The 20,748-nt window shown below is 36.7% G+C and overlaps 1 protein-coding gene across 8 annotated transcripts in view; it reads left to right on the plus strand.

Annotated features, from left to right (window-relative positions):
• LOC105229482 (CUGBP Elav-like family member 4) overlaps nt 1-20,748 on the plus strand; it is an 823,207-nt gene that overhangs the window by 29,078 nt on the left and 773,381 nt on the right. For all 8 annotated transcript variants that reach the window (XM_049458193.1, XM_049458200.1, XM_049458189.1 and 5 more), the window contains one exon: nt 188-1,756. The gene's annotated coding sequence lies outside the window, so the exon portion shown is untranslated. The remainder of the gene's footprint in view (nt 1-187; nt 1,757-20,748) is intronic.

Raw genomic sequence — 20,748 nt, forward strand, 5'->3', positions numbered from 1 at the left:
TTAAAATTATGTTTAAATTTTCACCTTATTGCTTATTTTCTAAAGAAAAATTTTGGCTTTTTTCTAATTGTTTTTCGATCTGAAATCTGGTTTTCTGATATATTTAAGACTACATATTATTCTAATACTAAAGAAATGGATTTCATGAAGTATAACAAATCCATTTTCATTTTCTTTGCCTTTTCAGTGCTTTTCAAAGAAAATCCTACAAAAATCGCGTAATTGCAGTAACAGTCAAGGTAAATGAGTAGAAATAATAAACCAAATGAAATAATGTAGCGCATTTGACAACGCTGAATGGCAAAATACAAGCGGAGGCAAAATCACTTCACATTTTAAAGCGGAAGCGGAAACTCAATCAATGCGTTACAAAAGTATGCTGCGAGCGCTTAAAATAAACAACTTAAGTAGAAGTTGAAGTAGAGCAAAAAATAAAAATCGAAACAAATAAATAACAAGCGAAAATAATGCTAGAAACAAAGCAAAAATAACAACAAAATAAGGCAGAAAAGTGAAATAAAGTTGCAGCAAGACGTGGCAAGCAAATCAGAATTGCAGAAAAAGATTGAAAATCACTAGACTTGCTGTTGTTATTGTTAAGCGAAGAAGGTGCAGCATGCAGCACTGAAGACTAAGTGTAGCCAAGTAAGAGGAAAGTGGCAACAACAAAAGCGCAACGGAAGTGAAAACGGTAAAAAAGTGCAGCGCAACGAAACAAAGATCAAAAGCAACAAAAACGTGAAAACAACAAAGCTACGAAATAATTGATACTAAAAAATCTTGAAAATAAAGAAATAACGAAGAAGATAGAAATCAAAAAAAGAAAGTTTAAAAAATAAGAGCAACAAACACACTAAGACATCCGCAGCAGGAATTAAACTATAAAACAAAATAAATGTGCGCAGCCAACAACGAGAGCGTAATTTGTAACGTATTTCCGGTATTGTAAGCAAAACAAGCAAAGCGTAAAAGCGTACAGCTGCTAGCACGCGTGGGCGCCAGCGGGAAGCGGGAAGCGCAGAATCGTGCGAAATAATTGCAGCGAAAAGTTTAAGCGTAAACTGGAACAACAGAATAAATGGTAATAAATAAGTGAGCAACAAAACACAAAAAAGAATCGCGAAACACAAAAAAGCCAAGAATATACGAAAAATTTATTTGAAAAAAAAAAATATAAAGAAATATAGTAAAAATAAATAAAAAAAAACTCTTTAAACTTATAGCTTTTTATAAATAGAGAGAAAAAAAGAACGTAAAATAAATGCTTAAGCAGATCTTGAGAAATAAAAGCAAAGTGCTGCTAGAATAATTTGGCAAAGTTTATTCTTCTTCTTGAGCGCTTTTGAAACGCGCTGCTTCACAGACTGTTGTTTTTGTACTTCGTATTTCTCGAACATTTTTCGTGCACAAAAATCGTATTAAGCGCTACAAGCGAGAAACAACTTTTTTAGGCCATCAACGCTAGCAAATACCAACAAAACATATGCCAAGCAACGTTAGCATTTATTTTCAACACTTTTGTTGGTGTTTGTTGCTGTGCGTGCGAAATCTCGTGAGTAAATCGGTTGTTGCATAAACTGCAGCATTTAACTGTCAAGTGTTTGAATTGAAAATCGTACAAAATAAAAGTGGAGAGTGAGTGCAAACTGCTGTCGTGAGGAGCGTGTTGCTGTTGTTACTTGTTGAGCTGATCTTATTGTTGCAGCGGGCACTGGAGGCGTGAGCAGATTTGTGACTATATTCAGCTGTCTTTTCGGTAAGTTTTTAAATTTACAAAATATTAAAAAATAAAAATTTTACTACCCTAGAGCTTTTAACGCTAGTTGTTTAAGAAATAAGCTATTTTGAGCAGCCTATAGGTATGCTAATAATGTTGAAATATTTATTTAAAAAATATTTTTATGTTTTTAAATGTTTAATAAAACAGTCTTGAGAACAGAAACGATTTTGGGGCGTCCAAAAGTATGTTAAAAATATGCTAGATTGATCTCTGCAGCAAACTATTGCCGATATATCGTCGATATTTGTTCTATTGAGAGCTTTTTTGTCGAGAAACCGGAGAAGTATTAAAAAGTTAAAAAAAATAATATTTGTTGTAGGGAGGACATACTTTAAATATGTATACTAGGACAAAGTCAATTTGATAAGATAAAGATGATGGAAAAAATATAGGAAGCTTCAAAATCAGTTATAGATTCCTTCCCAATCAGTTTGTAGGCCTAAAAGAATGCTAATAGTTTTAACTGGATATTAAGCACATTTTTTAGCATACCTTTAAGGTAAGCACAAATTTATTGGTGGTTTAGAGGAAATATATAGACATTTATGAAAAATTTGGTCCAGCCCTATCGGTTTGTAAGCCTAAAAGTGTGCTTTAGTTTTAACTGGGTAATTAACGAAACATTTTAGTATACATTTAGGCTAATAGTAAATTTATTTATAATATTTAGTCGAAATATATACAAATTATTGAAAATTTTAACGCCAAGAAATCCGAAAAGTAGTAAAATTAACAAAATAAATATGTAGGGAGAAATAACTTAATTATACATACGTATATTTGAAGGCAATATTGAATTCATAATACATACATAGATGTTAGTATTAAAAAACGACCAAATTTTCAAAAGATTACGTATAGGTACCATACCTGCTTTGTTTGCTAGCCTAAAAGTATGTAAATAATTTTTAATGTGCACTCATCGAATGTTTGTAGCATACCTTTAGGCTGACCATTAATTTATTGATGATATTTACTTGAAACTTGAACTAATTATTGAAATAAACGCAAACAAACTGGAAAAATGTTTCATGGGTTGGAAAAAATTATAAAACATACTTTAGTTTGAGAAAATCGAATCAATATAATTGTTGAATTGTACGCTAGGGTTAAAAAATGCTGGGGAAGCTTATAACAATTTCTTTGCTTTCTTTCAATTTACCAAACTCTTAACACTCATTTCAACTTAAATTCCCATCTAAAATGAATTCAGCTACTCAATTAACTACACTTTACACTCCATAAATTTCCACTGCACGCAAAGCAACAGCAATCACATGAAGCACCTACAACAACATTTACAAGCTCTATTTTACTGCTTTAGCATAAACTTAATGCAACACTCGCTGGTTTAATTGCGCACAAATCCGCTCGCTAATCTACTTAAAATTTACACCGAACCAAACACTAATCTACTTACAGCACATTTAAATTTTCATGTTTATTATAAAACAACAAACACGCGGCAACGCGTGCGAAAAACTAAAAGTATAAAAAACCAAAAAACTAGGTAAAATTCAGAAAACACTTGAATACTATATGTTATGGGAAAACAACAAAATAATGTAGTTGTAAGAGCGGGCGTGTAAAAAGTGCTGAAAATTATCGTTAAGCAGGAAAAATATGTATGTGCGCGTCCAGGTATTGCAACAAGGATTTACATGGTCACTTATTGTGTTGAGAATAACTATAACATATAGCTGTATGTGCTTTGTTGAACAGTACTGTGAAAAAATTTAGCATAATTACTTTTTTGATTAATAAAGGAAATTAGAATAGAAAATACTGCTCCCTCGGCGGGTACTGCGTCGAACACTCTCAGAGCTGGAGTGTTTTTATCCATTCGGAGAACATGACTAGCTTAACTTATCCAGCCCTTCATAGTCTCTCTCTTTTTCTGTCTGCAAATGCGTCTCGCTTCCCTCTTTAACTTTCGTTATCTATCCTATCCCTCAAGTGTGGTCGACTGTAACCTTGCGAGGTAGGCAGTTTTCTCTCCGCTACGACACGGCACTCCTATTCGTACAAGCTTTCCTTTTGCATTCTCTGAAAATCAATGGATTTGGTTGCAGGTATACGTAAGTGGCTTGAAATGCCATCCTATAGTTCCCCTATGCCGAACTGCTGATGTGTGCTCTCAGAGAGCAGGAGTGCAAGTCGGGTAAAACACCTTTCAGCTGTCTGTTGTGATTGGAGCTTTTCCACATCGAACCTGTCTTGTGTTTGTTGATGTGCGTTTTTTTCCTGCACAGAAGAAGATAGTGGTCTGAGTCAATGTTAGGACCTAGGAGCTTACATAAGTTTAAAACACTGGAAACGTGTCTTCCATCTATCACAACAAAATCGATCTAGTTGGTGGCCTTTCGGTCCGGAAAAAGTTAGGTAGCTTGATGAATTTTCTTAAGCTGAATTCTAGTAATAGAAATACCATATTTCGGGCGCCGGCAAGTCGATGAGCCTCAACCCATTTGGGGACGAAACATCAGGGGAGGGATGTTTCGCTTTCTCACTTTGGATCTCCTTCAAACAGATGTTTTTTGGTTATCCAGAGGATATTTGGTCTCAGACCGGAAATTACGAGCTGCTTGAGTCATATGTAAAATAATCGTTTCTGGCCACTCCCAAGTGAATGGCGCTTAGAGAACTTTCGTCAACATAGAAAATTATGCTCTCAATTTATTTGCATTACTTCTAATATTTTACACAATACTATATTTGATAGACTATTAACGAAATCCACAAATTTCAAAGTATTTCATACACACAGGTGGAAAGAAAAAACAAAATATGCATTTAATTACCGAATGAGTAAGCAATATACAACGAACTAATTATTACAAGCAGACCAATATACATATTTTGGTGTAAGCACCCAAGCACATACACACTGACTAGCAAAAGCAACGTTTTGTGTAAGCAAAAATACCAAGTTACCACAAGCACCCCTCCTACTTATGCAAGTTTATGGCCAACAAGCGCTGGAAGCGCTAATAAATACAGTTGTGCTGGCCACCACAGGGTGCCGTGCATATCTACGAACACTCGTATGATTACATAAGCATGTGTTATTATTTATATGTGAATTAGTCTACGTGCTTCTAATTGTTTACAAATACATACTTGTACATGCATATGTAACGAAATACATTCGTTGGCGCTTATTAATTTGCACATTACGTGCCACAGCAAAATTCATCAACATAAAAAAAAGGAAACTGCAATAACAATAACAACAAACGAGCGCTTACAGCGTACAACAACTAAATGTGAAAGCAAGCAATTGTTGCATAGCAGTAGGCGTACACAAGGCCATCTATAAGGCTGAGCAGGCTACGTGCGCCACAAGCAAGCCGCAAGTGGACGATGTAAGGTCAAAATGGCAAATAAATATTTGCGCCGAAATAACTCAACTTTTGTGCTAATTGCATATTTGGTGTTCATTAGCAACAGCGTTGAGCGCGCTCATGTACGAGCTCCTAAATGTAGGCAATAATAAATGGCAGTAGCAAAGCGCGCCTACAAAGCAAACCAATAAATGCAGTCAATGCGCCTGAAATGCCATTAAAATGAATTGTAAGCGGCAAATGTAGTTTGCTTAGGCACGACCGCAATGTTTGCAACATTTGTGTTGTTGTTGTTTTGTTTTTACTGCAAAACTATTTGCCAAATTCAAATAAATGCAACAAAATGAATGACTACGGCAAATGTGAGTGAAATGAAATGCACACACCGATTGAAGGAGGCGCCTGTATGTAGTTTAAATGCAGCGCCGCTTGTAGTTGTGTGTGTGTGTGTGTGGTGGCTGGTTTCGGTGACGGCGCGAGTAAATTAAAACAAGTCGCTGGCAATTTGTGCATTAGTGTCTCGGCAACAATCCACCCACGCCCCAAATTATGCTGTGCCACTAAATAGTTGATGATGCAACAAATGTTGCATAAATTTAGTTACAGCGCGCAAATTATCTATTTCACATAGTTGCCATACATTTTTGTGTGCAATGCGCGCAAACCACTTCGCACCGCAACCACCGCAACCACCGCCAGCAGCCAAATGTCAGACATAGTCACCGCACACACACACAAGCCAACGCAGCGGCAACGCTTTATCAGCGCGTATTTGTACATTAAAATGTAGCATGCTTTTAGGCTGCCACGTAAGCTTCATAAAATATGCGCGCATTGTGGCCGACATGCATGAGTAAATTAGAGAATGAGTGAATAAATGTTGCACAAACACACACACATGCATACATACATGTTGCTACAATAAAATAAATCCAGCAATGCTTGCATAAAGCGCGCAGCAATGTGCCATTTAGAAGTTTTGCATATTTTTAGTTGCACTCAAGCGCATCATTTGCTATTGCAAATTTATGGCTACGCACACATATACACATATATGTATTGATATGCATATATATTTAGCAATGCGCGCTTGTATTGGTTAGCGCTTTGTGGCTGCTGCGGCGCAGCAAACCGCCTCTCAGCGTTTGTGTTTTATGTTTGCCTCTGTGTATATACGTATATATATATATAAATATATGTGTGTGTGTTGCTCATAATTTATTGCATACGCCCAGGCGTGGTATAGAATTTAATTAAATTAAAGCATATTTTTTTGATTAATTTCACATGATTCGTTTTAGGCGTCGCCTTTACCGAAATGTTGCTGCATGGCTGCTAATTTCGTTTGGCATATTTTTGGGCGTAGCTTGCATTTATAGCTGAAATGAATTCTACGTTGTTTGTTGTAGGCAATTTATGAGATTTGCGGCTTGTTGAGTAAGTTTAATGCTATTCTGGGATGGTTTGTTGACCTCATTTCTAGTGCTGGATTTTGTGGGTGCACAAAATACTGGTATGTTAGCTGCGTCGCTGTGTTAGTTTGGTTTGGTTCTCAGGAACTTTATTCTGGTATTTACTATGTTGCAGCATTTGAACTCCATTAGTATTCAAAATTGTTATTAACGTTCCATTCTGTGCTAGGAGGTCATCTCAACCCTACAAATGCTAGCTGTTGACGAACACTTGCTGAGCTCAGGCCAAGCCCTTTCCCTTCTCATTCCCATCCAGTTGAAAATTGGTTATGGATGCTTTTTCTTGCAAACTTGTTGGCTTAACAATTTTCCACGATTCTGCTGTGGCCAGGCACTCTAACAAGTTTAATATGGAATTATCTTAATTCTACTGCAATTGATGTCATGCCCCCTTTGACTAGCTTTCAGCTCATTATCAGCGAGTTCAAACCCTGTGGCTCCCACTTCTGACTGATAAAAAATTCACCTAATCGACCCTTCGATGCTCACTGCGTCATATCTTTCGTAGGTATGCGTGCCGAAAAGATGCCGCAGGAATACTTTCCGCGACGCCGTGATTCAAGACGCACTTAAAGTGATAGAGGATTTCGGAATGTTGCTCTTTGGTGAGAGACCCCACCGCTTTCCAATAATTCCCTTATAGTAATATAAGGCAGTCAATGCCTTCCTCACCATCTCTTCAATATTGGACTTCCATGATGATACCTATCAAGGATGGGACGCAAGTATTTCAGCTTTTCGCCAGGCCACCTAATAAGGGAAGGGATGTATCCAAGGTTTGTTTTACTTCCTGGTAAATAAAACCAGTTCAGATTTATTTTAATTTGACAGCTAAAGTGCTGATTCCTGCCCAACTAGTTACTTCGTTGAGGTACCCTTTCCTTAACTCGTAAACGCTTTCATAAGAGCTTTATCATCTTCATAGGCTAACACCCGACAGCCTCGTCGTTCGAGTTCTTTCCACCTAATGAATTTATCACTAAGATCCAGAGTAATGAAGACATGGCTTTATCTTGCTGGGTGCCTCTAAAGACCTTTGTCGCATACCGCTCCAATCCGACACGGCAGTTCTATCGCAGAGGAGACACTCCCTATCTATAATCTATGCAGAGCACTTATGACCGCTTTTGGCCTGACATTTTTGAATGCTTTCTCAGTATCGAGAAATGTTTCTACTGCGTATTTCTTATGAATGGGGGCTCCCGCCAGTCATGACAAGACGTCCTTCAGAGCCATGTCTACCGACCTGCCTTTGCTGTATGGATGTTGAGCTCCCAACGTTATGTCTCTCGGTGTGCTAATTTTGATGAGCAGGGCCATAAGTCTCTCCAGCGTCGTCAACAGAAACGAGGAGAGACTAAGAGGCCTGAAATCCCTGGCGTTCACAAGAGAGCTCTTATTGGCTTTCAGGATAGACGCCATTCTTCTTGTTTCCAAGATCTACGAATATGACCTAATCGAAAACAGTTCCCGTACCGTCTGCTGAAATTGCGCAGGTATGTCATCATCAGTTGCTTTATCGTCCATGTGAGGTGCCGTTCGTCCAAAAGATCTAAGAAGGCTGTATTGAGGCCCCGTCTACATCCTCATTTCTAAGAAAACTCATGGAAGTCCGAAAATTTTGAATTAGCTTAAATGCATGGACGCGTGTTCTTGAGAAAAGTTTAATTATGAATTAAGTTAAATAGGGTTAGGTCTAGCCTCTATGTACCTATTATAACGATTTCCGCTTTGAGAGCAATACCAGCAACTTCCCTTTGGATTTTATACAAATAAAGCCGCAACGCCTTCCAAAGAAAAAACTGCATTTTTTGGCTTATATTCTCCCGCATAACTGTATCGCACCGAAAAATATTTCTCAATTCGGCATAACGTGCATACATCGGCAATCTCGGCACTGTCGCCGCGAAAATATGCCATTTGTGGTATTTACAATGCAATTCGCGGCCTGGAGAATTCCAAGAGATTATGATTGTACGCCAACAAGCGGCTGCATGTATGTGTGTGTGTGCATGTATATGTAAATATGCTGCTGATTGTTGAATGCATGCAGAAGAAATTCAAAATGTATGCAAACGAAGCCAACACGTACGCACAAACATAACTGTATGTACAATAAGGCTTATAAGCGCTTATGAAGGTATGCGTAGAGGTGTGTGTGTGCCTCTAGGTATGTATACTTGTAATAGTGTCTGTAGTGGTATGCCGTTGTACGAAATATTTCTGTGTTGTTGCGCTGGCGCCAAACAGCCAATACACTGCAGCATACAAAAGCGCCAACACAGGGAATGCAATATATTTGCTGCATACTTGTAGGCGCATAGTCATGTAAATGGACATTTATATGCGTGGTGCTGACAGTGTGGTAAATTTTGCGTTCTACTGGATTGGTGGCAGACAGGGTGGGCAGGCAAAGTTCTGTGATGAGATGTGTAGACGAGAATGTGCATATGTATTTGTTATTCATATGTATGTGTTACTGTTACCATATCTTCTTGCAATTACGTTTATGCGCATTGTTGCTCTTGCATATAAGCAATAACGCCTACGCAGCTTCTTGCTGTGATTGCATTGCAGCGGCATTGCTTCACGCATTTAGTTGTTTGTTTGAGTGTGTGAGCGTGCGTGTTACGGTATTGCGCTCAGACGCCGACCAGACGGTGTTGACCGTGCATGGATTATGACGTACATAGGAATTTATTGTATAATATGTGTATTTAAATGCTTGTATATGTGTTGTTGTCTTGTGTGTGTGTGGTGTGTAGGTGTGTGTAAATGCCATAATCTGAAGTATAATTATTACGGACTCTTGGCGTGTACAAATTCAGCGGGGAATTCCAATTTGTTGTCGTTATCGCTCGCCTTCGTGCTGTATTTGTATATATTAATATAAAAGTATATATATACATATATGTATATGTTTATGTGTAGACATACTTATACTAAAATATATATAAATATAAAAGCTTATCAGTATTGTAAGCGCTGGTGCGTTTTTCTCAGTAGCAATTGTTGAGTAGTAAAAAAATATAAAAATTATGCTTTAATATATCGTCTCCTGCATACAACGTATCATAGAAAACATCGAAATTAAGTTTACTGTTTTTTCCGATTCACTACATCGTGTTACATGTATGTAGCATAAAATTTTCAGTTTCCGCTGTCAGATATAACCAATATATAACCAACATATAACCAATATATAACCAATTTATAACCAATTATATAACCATTTTTTAACCAAAACTCAAATTTTGTTCCAATATGAGTAGTATCTATTATATCGTTTTTTCTTCGCCCGCAAAGTTATAAAAAGTAATGTTACATAATTCTGTCTCTTTTGTGGGAATGCCTTGCAGTCTGCCTAGTACATAACCCATAGATCTTCTCTCAATGTTGTGGCCAGAAAATAAACCTTTTTTCCGCTATCAGTATATTCGAATATTTCTCTCCTCCTGCGTTCTACTAGACACTAAAAAAAAAAAAATAATCGACAGTACTTCTTTCCTATTTTATAAAATAATTCAATTAATTTCCCTTTGAAGTAATGATATTTTGCCTCACAAATACCTAAGTGATCTAATTTCTAGTCCTTATGCATATCTTACTTTTAATTTCACTATAATTTTGACCTCTTAACCACCGGGCATCCTAAATACACCCTCTCACCAAAACTAACAGCATCCTTGCATTTACATAACTTCATTTTCGCTTTCAGCTCGGCTCACTTCATTTTCTCTTCATCAGCCATGCGCTCTTACTTCGTACAATGTTACACTTGCATTTCAATGTTGCGCAAACCGCTTGCATACATCGCATCAAAGCTCTCTTCATCCGCTATGCGCTCTTACTTCGAAAAATGTTACACCTGCATATGAATGTTGCGCAAAGCTCTCGCGTGCACACACTCATGTGTTCATATGTATGTGACTAAGCTGCGTGCTCATCTCATCATTGAGAAATGAGTGACGCTATGCTTGTTTGTATTGTTGTTGCAAATTTCTTAATGTTCGAAGTTGACCTTCAACATATTATGCATATAATAATAGGTAATGAAGAGGGGTGATAGATTTTAGAAGAGTTTCGAATTTTCTAGACTTGTGGAATGCGAAGTTAAGGGGAAATCAACTGATTTATTCCAATTGAGGAATGCAAAGTAACAGTAAAAATATTTAGTTACAAGTGGTAATGAAAGTGAACACACTAACTCTTGGTGGATATTGCAAACATTTATTAAAATTAGTAAAAAGTATTTGTTTTGTTGACTCGGCTGTAATCGCGTAAGCGGTGTCTACGCCAGTAAAGAAGAAGAAGAAGAAGATTTGTTTAAAATGTGAAATTGTGTTTTTTATCTAATGTAAAGTTGGATCGTTAATAAAAGTAAAAATAGTGTCGTGAAAGTCGTAATGTGTGGTGTCTATATTGTGAAAATTCCTTATGTGCGTTTTCGGGCTTGTTCGTGGGTGTGTATATGCGCGTATTTATGAATGTAACAAGTGCGTTGGTACTTTATGCGGTTCTCGGTTGGTTTATGTCGCGTGTGTCGAGTATTAAGTGCCATAGTATAGCGTTCTTATAAAAAAAAAGCCGGTGGAGTAATAAAGCCAAGGCATCTTTAAAAAAGGTGAGTTTGTAAGCAAATTATTGGAAATATACACGTAAATTTTTCTGTTTTTGCTTATAATAAATTTCTGTCTGTGTATATTAAAAATGGCGTATGTTGGAAATTTTCTACGGGTCATTCTGAACAACTTCGCCTAAGAGTCTGTGGTTTCGAGCCAATTATTTTTGAGGCCAATTTTTTATTTATAAAAATTCGTTCGTCAGTTAATAATACATTTATAATACATTTCTGCCGGTAGTGCTGGTCGATCTTTTACTAAAAAATGATGTACATATGTATGTCGGAAATATTCTATGGGTTATTCTGAACAACTTCGTCTAAGATTTAAAAATTATACGCTAGAGTAATTTTTTATTATTCACAAGGCACTTTGTTGACTTTTAAGTTTGATACAGAGTTTTTCTACTTTTATGGCTTCACAAAGCGCTGCTTATAGTAGTCCGAGTGCGATCTCTGGATCTAATCTGGAACTAGCCTCATATTTTTGCAGGAGACAAACTGTTATTTCTATAAATTCTTCATAGCATCACAGAAAGTTAATATACGTTAAACAACAGCTTACAATATAAAAAACAATAAATTCACGAATTTCAATTACTTGCATATTTTGAGCGCAGCTGACAAATTATGAACTGACGCAGCACAATTTTACAATTTTAATGCACAATTGCGTGAATTTCATAAATTTCATGCAATAATGCAATTTTATGTTTTTATACGTCCCGTGCAAACATAAATATACATGCAAACTTAAGCTCGGCTATAATGAAAATATATATTGAAATGCGTTGGCATTATACATTTATCACACAAAATTAAATTTGAAAAATCATTACCCGCCAGGCAGCGCCAATAAATACGATTATGAAATAAATTGTGCAATAAATCGCCACAATCAGCGTTTTACGCGTCAAACAACAACAACAAATGATAGTATTTAGTATGTTGTAGCTCTAGCGATGGCATACTTCAACACATTGATTGTTGGCGGTAAAAGGATAAGGTCAGCGAATTTGGGTGCTTATATAATAATATTATATATAAAGATGTGTGTTATATATACAAATGTCTGTATATCATATATGTATGTACTTGTTAGAGCTACTTTGAAATTTAAGCTGTCCACCATATGAGAGTCATGAATTGTTGAAATAATTATTAGCTTCAACGCCGTCCCATGTGTCAAGCAGTTTGAGGAAATATAAAGCGTTTTAATGGGAAATTTATTAGTATTGAATATGAAAAAAAAAACATTATATATTTTTCTAAAAATATGATGAATTTGGTGGTAATATTGGGTAGTCGAAAAAGTCTTTTCGCATTTTATCAAAAGATGTCGTTGCAGTCGTTTATCTCCAGTGCTACCAATCAATTGTATCATATCATATAGTGCTGGAAAGGTGAGGTTTTATACTTTAAGGAAAAAAAAAATAAATTCGGGTTACAGTCACAGCTTTTCAAAAATGAGTGAATATAATGAAGAAATTCGCTATATTTTAAAATTTTTGTATAAGAAATCGAAGAATGCCACGCGAATTAGTTAAGAACAGAAACAACTATTTGATCAAAAATCCAAAGTTGAATTTTCTCTATACGTTGACAAATATTTAAAGACTTTCGAGTTTTTTTTCAGGACTTATTTTCACTATCAATGCCATAAGCGCACTCAAAAACGCTTTATATATTTATATTTTGTATTTATGCATATACAACTAAATATTTTTGCACTCATTGTTATCGTAGGATAAATTGAATGAGTGCACAATACTCTAGGGCATACAGAAATATTCCCGCAAAAACAAAAGACAGACAAAAACAAGCGTTTGTGGCAACAAACTGTAGGGAAAGCAAAAAAGAAGGCAGCAGCAAAGCAATAGTTGAACGATTTTAAAGAGAAATAGTAGCAAAAATATAATGTGAATGGTGTAAGCAATGATAAATAACAACAAAATGCAACCAAAATATGCGATGCGCTAACATATTGATAGCAAAAAGCAATTTCGTGGCGCAGGCACAGAACAAAAGTTGAAGCTATTATAAAGCGAAATACGTATATGTAACTATTATATGTGTGTTTGGGAGTATATGTATGTGTTTGCATTGCTATGTATGTTTGCACAAGCACATAAGTAATTCAAGTGGTAATGCGAAAAAGGTTGTAGCAAATCAATAAAAAACAGACAGCGAAAGCAACAGCTAACGCAATACATGCCAGCAGCAAAATGTTACGTATACGCCATGTGCGCAAATCGATTATCACAGTTGTTGGTGTGCGGATTTTTGCTATTGTTTTAATATATTATTTATTTTTAGCAAAATTTTTTATTTTGCTACGTAAGTAAACGACTATGTGTGTAAATTTTGAACTGAAGAATATATAAAAGCAACAAGAAATCTATGCAAATGTGGCTTAGTGCTCCAAATTCTTTTTTAATTTTTAACATTTTTAAATTTTTATTATTTTTAAACTCTGAAGTGGGTATATCAAGTTTACCACAAGGTTTATGAAACCTTGAAGAAAGCGTCGGAGACTCTTTCGAGTACATATATGTATATATATATATATATATATAAATGAGCAGAGTGATCAGAGTCAAACATAAAAGAATTCTACAATCCTCATAATTTTTTTTAAGATCGGACAACTATACCATATAGCTGTCATACAAACTGACTGTTCAAAAATATGTACTTGTATGGAAACTTTTTTATCTGTGAAGTGTGTTATTTCTACAATGTAACATTTTTTCTCGTTAACGTGTTTTTTTAATATATAACACCTCAACTCTTGCCACATACCCACACAGGCGCTTGTAAACACAAATTTCAGTGTACAAATACAAAATTTGCGGTAACACATTGCATGCAATATTGATAATGGAATGTAACTACAATGCAAGAATGCCTCGCTATATGAGCAACACATAAGTGAACGTGTGCGTATATATGTATGTGTAGACATATGTGAGTGTGTGCTGTGTGCAAGGTGTTGAAGAGTAAATCGTGATATTGGCGCTGCCAACTGCTACCTACCGGCTGTCATGCCACTAGAGAGCATTGTTATTGTGCGCAGCCAGCACGTATGAAAACAATAACAGCACTCAACATTGCTTATAATAAAATAAGCGCTACAAATAAATATTGAATACACATAACATGCATATATATAGTAATAATAAAAATAACAAACAGCAAGTTATAAAGTAGCAAACAACAATAGAGCGCGCTTGTTTGTGCGAAAATTGGCAATTCGATTTTGTGGCGGTAAAGCAAAAAAATGAAATGAAATTGTGGTGTCGAAGTATATGTGTGTAGAAACTGACCAGCCGGTGGTAAGCTTTTATATATAAACAATGTTGTTATAACAAAAACATTTTTTTTATTTTCTTTATAAAAAGCACCAGCCAAAACACCTGAATGCGCCTACAAAGCCTGCCAGCCGTGCATGAGTTTGATATACTAACAAATGTAGGCATTTATATGCTTGAGCGCTGTTATAAGTGCGCGCCAAATAAATGCCTGAACAAATATAAGTTACAAATATTTCTTATATATGTATATACTTATGCTTGTTATTTTAAGCACAGCCGCTTTTCTTTATCGCCGTCAAAGTTCGCAGTTGACCACCATTGAGCAGCGAACGCCTTTGGCGGACCAGCGGCGCGCACACCTGTACTCAAGCAATTTGGTCAATTTTCGTAAGGAGCATTGGCCGTTTTAAGGGTCATTGTACAAGTGTAGCTATACGTTTGCCTCTCTCTTGCTTGTCTTCTTTCGATTATTTTCATTTTTTTTGTATAAAAATCGTTTTCTTCTGCTTTTTTGCTAACTTTAAGCGCATAGGTAGACAGCCTTGAGCCTTCCAATTGACCACAGCTAGTAGAAAAGCTCAAGCTTGCACACACACTTATACATCGTTACATATTGCCTTCTTCTTATCTGTCTACCTTTGTGGTGTAGTGATATATGACAAATGACCTTGAGAAAATTGCAGAATTGAACTTTGAACGCAGGTATGCACATGTATATACATATGTACATAAATAAGAAAGGAGAATGCATTTGGATATATACATATATATATGTTAGAAAGGGGGAATATGGTAGCTGAAGAAAGCCTGTGTTTACTATAAAAAACGGAAATTTAAGCTTTTAACGTTCAAGAAAAAACGAGCAAACGAATTGAGGGATTAACTTTTACTGCTAAAGTTTAGTAAAGTCTAACGCTGAGTTAAAATTGTAAGCTATTGTCAAAAATATAGTTTTTCAAGCTACAAAAAAACCAATCATATATGGTATAAATATACATATCGTCAGCTAAAATGCAAAACATCACTTTTTATAAGTTTACAGGTGGAGGAAAAACAATATAATGGAAACTGGTTCTAAAATGGTTAAATATTTGTTATATATTGATTATTTTTTGGTTATATATTGGTTATATCTGACAGTGGGAGCAGAAAATTTTATGTTATGTAAGCAATAAAAAACTCAAAACAAAATTGCAGTTTCGGCTATAAAATGGTTATATACCGGTTATATATTGGTTATATCTAACATCGGAAGCTAAAACAATTATGCCATATACATGTAATACGATCTAGTGTATCAGCAGTAAAAAACTAAATTCCTATATTTTTGATGATACGTTGTTTTGCATTATAGCCGACGATATATCGCAAACCTCTCCTAAATCTCTTCCCAGCACCTGCATTTATTCCACTTTTCGAGTATGTAGCAATTTTCAGCTGAATATGCGCTTATCGTCTCAACGATTTGTAAAGGTTGCGCGTACGTCTGGCCGCGCGATTTTCGTGGAAGCTGCCACAGCAAGTGCCTGTGTTTATGTGCGCATGCTTACTTGTGCATGACAGCCGCGCTGATGTGAGCAGTCGTGTGGAAAGTAAAAATAATAATTTGAAACAAATAAAGGGCTCTAAGTAGCTGGCAGTCGCCGTTGGGAGCAAGTGGCGTAGACATAAGCAAATAAAGTGGATTGTATTAAGGATAAAGCGAGTATATGTGTGTAAAAAATGTATTATATAAGTAAATGATAGTAAATATTTAAAGGAGCTGGTGAAGGAAGTTAAAAAAAAAGTGAAATAAAGGCGGCATATTTGAAGTATTTTATAAGTAAATACTTAAATTGGAATTTTTGTTCAGGAAGTTGCGAGTATTTTGGGTAATTTAAAGCTGCGTAAGCCTTTTGAAGATGCATAGAACCTACAAGATTAAAATCTTACTAAATTAGCCGCAAGGGTAATATAAAAAAACGAAAGAAAACATTGTAAAAGTTATACCATCGCTTTATTCTTCTGGGCTTAGCATATATAGCTGTTCTTCTCCGAAGTTTACTTTTTATAAGATTAAATGGTCCTTCAATTGGTAATGCGATCGAAAAAGTGAGACCCATGTTGCTGTAAACCCAACATTTTTATTTTCCAACAGATAAAAATAGACCAATGGGTGAAATGGAACAGGAGTAGGCTTCTTCTGTAGTAATCCATAGGCAGAACGTAGTTTCAAACTAAATGACCACAATTCAGTCTTTCAGGCCGAAATTGTGAGCATTGCAAGATGTACTAAATGAGCCTCTACTCTAACTACATAAATCTTCTAGTGGGTAGCCAAAATTAAGGCTACTTATTGGATAGCCAAGAGGCCAATAAGGCTATTCGTAGCGCCAATACCAAGTGTCCTTGCGTTCGGTTTTGAAAGCAAGCAATAAATAAACTCTTATTAGGTAACCCATTAATTGGATACCTGGTAATATATATAGAAAACAACCGTCATTACGATTCAGAAGATAGACCAAAGCACTAACTTTCGATTCTTTCTATCATATACATATATTAAATATATAAATTTAAAGTAATTTTGAATTAAAAACCCTGTTCATGGTAGCATCCCTCACATCTACCCTACAGTTAAGACTCTTCTTTTCGCACTCCCGTCTCGTTCCTAGCGATTTTTTATAGCGTACAAAAAAGAAATCAGATACAGCAGGCATAAATTCGCAGTCAGCGTCTAACTTTCCACTTATCTAGCAATCGATGCTGTCGCTTCAACGTCGCTGTCGCACTGCAATAGTGTCATGTCATGCCTATTGCCTTCTGCCATGCCGCAATTGTTGCGATTGTTGTTAGGTGTCTACTTGCTGTCACTCTGTTGTGACTCATTTCGTCCCCGTCGCGCCGCGCACAGACTCAAGACATTTACTACGCTCAAGACGATGCTCAAGTGGCGCTTCAGCTATACACCGTTGCTTGTGCGACTCATCGTTGCTGCTCGCTAGCGCCTGCTGTTGCAGCTGTTGTATTGCTGGCAAGTGGGATCACCATTTGCTCCGTTAAATATGTACAAAACTGTTTAGCTGCCACGCTCTTATTTATATATTCTTATTTCTGTCGTCCTTGCTTGCTTACTTTCGTTTATTTGTCGTTTATTTGTGTGTATATTAACTATGCTGCTCGTCGCCACTGCAGCCTCTGCTCGTTTGCTCCACACAGCCTACTTCATTTGCCATATTTCATCTGCTTAGCATTTTCTTATTGCTTCTCCTAACGGCGTGCTACTTAACTGCTCTGCTCTGCATCAATTTCTACCAGCCTTCGTATGCATATATATAGGTATATGCTATACACATACACACACATAAACACATGCCCATATTTTATGCTATTTTATTTTACGACTATACGCTGCTGTTGGTTTTTCCATGAGAATTTATTCAATTTAATACCCAAACGCGTGCAGTATTGCCGCAAGGATATGAAAATCGATAAGGTGCCTAATAAGATGAAAGTGTGCCAGATAAGCGAAATACACTTAAGGCCTAACAACAAACATAAGAACAACAACAACAACAGCAAGCAGTTGCTTGCCAGACAATCAGCCAGCTCGTTCGGCGAGTTTTGCAGATTTCCCGCACTTGCGCACACACTCCCACATGCATATCGAAATGTTTGTTACGTATACGCCCCGTGGCCTGCGTACTGTGCATGACCGGGGTGTATGTGTGTGCTTGTCATTTTATTTATAAGTATTTATGCCTATAACGAAACAAATAAATACAAAAGCAACACTGTCACTATTATATTTGTGTTTATGTTATGGATATTTGTTTATCTTTGTTATGGCGCCAGGTTTTTGCAATTCCCTGATTGCGTTATTTTGCCATTTGCTTTGGCCTGTTGAGAATTTTGCGCTTAGACAATATGCTGTGGGGAGAGTTTTTGCTTGATAGTCGATATTTTTTGCTTTCTAATAATATTTAACATAATTTCTACTTGCGTATTTATTGTCGCATTACCAAAGCCAATTATTGAGCGGTAGTAAGTGCTAAAATGACCGATTAGTACTAAATCAGTAGCGTATAGAGGAGCTAAACTAGTTCCACAATGATATTAGTAGGGTTAAGAGTACCAGTTTGTAGGTTATAGCTCTGCTTTAGGTTACAAAGCATGCTAAGTTTCATCAAGATATGTTGTCTAACAAAAAAGTTTTCCATTCAGGGAATTAGTTTTGATCGATCAGTCTATATGACAGTGGCTCTATTTCGACAAATAAGTAGCTGCTTAGTAATGAAAGTATGTGTGCAATATTTCAGATTGATGTCTTTAAAACTAAGGGACTAAACAGACACATATACTTCAAGTGACTCAACGCATCCTGCTGATCATGCATATATATACTTTATGGGGTCTCGGACGTTTGTTTATGGCTGCTGAGGGTATATTTAAATGTATAAATAAGTGCTTTGGTTAGATCAGTGGACTTACGACATAGAGTAACCAACAAATAATAACACAGTACTTGTAATATTGCTAAGGTCGTGCTACAGATTTTTCAACTCGGCTTACAAAATTTCACTAATGGTTTGCCTTATATTATTCTAATAATATATTCAAAATTTATAAAAGTTCAAACCGCTTGATGGCAAAAAATCACAACTCATTTCATAAAAGGTCCCCGGGCATTTGAAGGCATTGACATTTGCCTTCGTGCACACGTACGCGACACGCACACTACACTTGTAACTTTTGACATTGACAAGCCATCGTGACCAGCGCCGCCTGTCGACCCAAAGTCAGCGCAAACATGACAACAAAGCGTGCGACACACACACAAATGGACGACTGACAAGCGGATGGCGTTTGGTGGCTGTTGGCTAGCGAGCAGACGAAACAGGCCGTCCGCCTACGTTCAAAGCACGAACAATGCCCATCAGCGTTGACGGTGCTTCAAAGCAAGCGACCAACTGACAGGCGTGCTAACTGTCTACACAATAGAGACACATGCAATTGACTGAGCCGCTGCTAACTGCAGCTGCTGGCTGGCTGGCGGCCGCACTCAACTCAATTGCCTGCCAGTAAGCAGTCCATGCATTTCACTAAAGTTTTGCGCATTTCATTGTGCCGCGTCTTTTTGTCGTCGACACACATAAGCACACACACACACATACGGTCACTCCTATATATATTTCTATATTTATTTCGTTATCTGCCGCTGTTTGCATTTGTGTGCGTCTGTGTGCCTTTCGCCAAACAAAAGATCTGTCAACGTCGCCGCCAGCCTCACCTCACACTCGTGCCGCTGCCGACGCTGTGCTTTGCCCACAAAGTGGTCACTAACCCAGCAACAGACGACGAGCGTATCCCCAACGTGACTGCCAGCAAAGCACAAAAATAAACAAAAGCACACAACAACAAATAAGCAAAACAAAATAAAAGTTTCAAAAACCAACAGCAGCAACAACAACTTCATCAACGACTCCGACTAAAAGGCACAACACACTTAAAGCGAGTGTGGGTAAAGTGTGTAAAACAAACGCTGCCCAGCCGCTCGTCACTCCTTCTGTGCCCGCGTTACGCTCCCGGTGGACCTTAAACTGCTTTTTGTTGTAAACACTTTACTTTTGTGCTTAGCTTTTGTTATTATTATTATTATTTTTGTTATTGTTTTTATTTTTAGTTTTGTGCATTTTTTTTGGTTTTGCTTTGGTTTTACTTTCTGTGTTGTAGTTGTTATATTTGTAGCTTTTGTTTTTGCCGCTACCACTGTCACTGCCGGCCACTGGGATATTTTTGACTTCAAGTGACCTTCGCTTGTCATTTATAATTTTCGTTAGTCATGCTTATACACACACACACTTCCCTGTAATATTTGTCTGCGGTAATTTATGTGTGTGTGTGTTAATTTTTTAAGTGCAAAAAATATTAAAGGGAGCGTTGAAAACTTATAAATTGAAGTATTTTCTCAGCGTCTAACTCATTTGGCATCAATATTTTAAAGAGAAATTAAATATTGTATGTTGTCAGGAGTTCCAGAATTAAAAAAAAATCGATTTATGCGTTGGAGAGATATATTTAGAAAATAATTGAGGCCTTGCACTGCGTCCTATCGTTTATTTTGCCCTCTCCTATATCACATATGGTCACAGAAGTTCAGCACTCTAAACAATTATAGAAGCTTGCTGGACGCGACTAATTTGATGTGATCCCTGTCCACCTAAATGGAACCTACGGC

Source organism: Bactrocera dorsalis, chromosome 5, assembly GCF_023373825.1.
Source record: "Bactrocera dorsalis isolate Fly_Bdor chromosome 5, ASM2337382v1, whole genome shotgun sequence".
Classification (NCBI taxonomy): domain Eukaryota; kingdom Metazoa; phylum Arthropoda; class Insecta; order Diptera; family Tephritidae; genus Bactrocera; species Bactrocera dorsalis.